The 1,582-nt window shown below is 31.2% G+C and overlaps 1 protein-coding gene across 1 annotated transcript in view; it reads left to right on the top strand.

The window, feature by feature from the left end:
• The window catches only part of LOC103607806 (probable lysosomal cobalamin transporter), a gene marked incomplete at its 3' end in the record, with an annotated part of 65,495 nt that overhangs the window by 53,751 nt on the left and 10,162 nt on the right, over positions 1-1,582 (top strand). The gene's annotated exons all lie outside the window — the stretch shown is intronic.

The following is a 1,582-nucleotide window of genomic DNA, read 5'->3' as shown; positions in this document are numbered from 1 at the left end:
ATTTTTTATGTGCTTGAGTGCATGCAAAGTGCTCCTCTCTCCTTGCTTGTACCCTCCATGTTTTACTTTTACACAAGTGTGATTATATTTTATCTAACTCTTGGTTAGCATATTGTGGGCATCTCTTCAGGATAGTAGGTGTAGATCCATCAATTTTTTCTGTATTGCATTCCCTTCTTAGGATACAATTTATTTGACTGAACGTCTAGTGATGACTATTTGAATATTTACGATGTTTGTAGTTTTCCCATTCCTATAAACAACAGTTTGATGAAAAATCCTTGTCCATGTATATTTTTAGGTATTTGATCCATCAATCTTCAAATCTTTGTCAAAGAGTTTCTTCCTTAATTCTTCTTCCTTAAGTTTTTATACTGATGTAATAATGTTTTGCAAAATTGTTTATGCATCTAAAATTTGTGCATGTTAGTGGAAGACATTTATCCTTGTTAAAATAGATCTTGATTCTTTAACAAGACCTATTTTTTTACATTAGGAAATAGAATAGGTGCTAATAAATCTTTAAAAGTTTCTGCTTATAATTTGGTATCACAAATTTCAATACATACTTTCAGTAAATAAAAAATTTCATTTATTAAATGTAATTTGTGATGGGAATAAAATTTGTCAGTAACTTTTTGTAGTTAGAGGAGTTCTTAGAATGCAAAGGTTTTGTCATCAAGTCATGTTTCCAGTTCCTTTTCCCTGCCTTGATGTGTCATGAAAAAGAGTACTCATTGAAAAGACATTTTTTAGTAGTTTAGCTATTTATTTTAGCTATGGAATATATTTTTTAAAGTCTTTTTTGGCTTTTTAAAGAAAGCCAAACCTACTCATATTAATTTGCTTTGTTAATGTACAGGTCCGTTGTCTGTAAACCTGAATTATCTAGAATACGAATCAGCAAACTTCTTAAAGGTTATGTAGTCTCTGTGGCTCATCTCTCTTGTAGTTCTGAAGTAATTGTAGACAGTATGTAAACAATAGGACATGACTATGTTCCAATAAAACTTTATTTACAAACACAGGCAGCCAGTAGTTTGCTAACTCCTGATTTATTTATTTATTTTAGAAACATAATTGATTATACATATTTGTGGGGTATAGAGTTGACTATCAGTATTTGTCTACAATATATGATGATCAAATCAGGATAATGCTAACCCCTGATTTAGAACATGACTGAGAACCATCAATAAAACTACAAATCTTTGCAGCAGCTAGAATAAAAGAATAGTGAATTAAAGACTAGTAGTGTTTTGGTTGTCTAGGACACTGTTCTTTTCAGTACCATATGTAACTATTTGCATTAGGTATACATTTAGGTTAAGTTATTAACTAAATTTCTTGAAATTTTCTTGAAGGTATTATTATATTAGTCCATTTTTTGTGTTGCTATAACAGAATAATTTATAAAGAAAAAGTGGATAATTTATAAAGAAAAAGGGTTTATTTTGGTTTGCAATTCTGGGCTGGCTGCATCTGGTGGGGGCCTCAGACTGCTTCCACTCATGGGAGAAAGTAGAGGAAACAGCACGTGCAAGAGATCTCATGGTGGAAAGCAGAAAAGGATTAAGTTGTG

The sequence above is a fragment of the Galeopterus variegatus genome, unplaced genomic scaffold (genome assembly GCF_000696425.1).
Source record: "Galeopterus variegatus unplaced genomic scaffold, G_variegatus-3.0.2 Scaffold7727, whole genome shotgun sequence".
Lineage (NCBI taxonomy): Eukaryota > Metazoa > Chordata > Mammalia > Dermoptera > Cynocephalidae > Galeopterus > Galeopterus variegatus.
The sequence above is the reverse complement of the archived record's forward strand: the minus strand, read 5'-3'. Positions and strand labels throughout refer to the sequence as shown.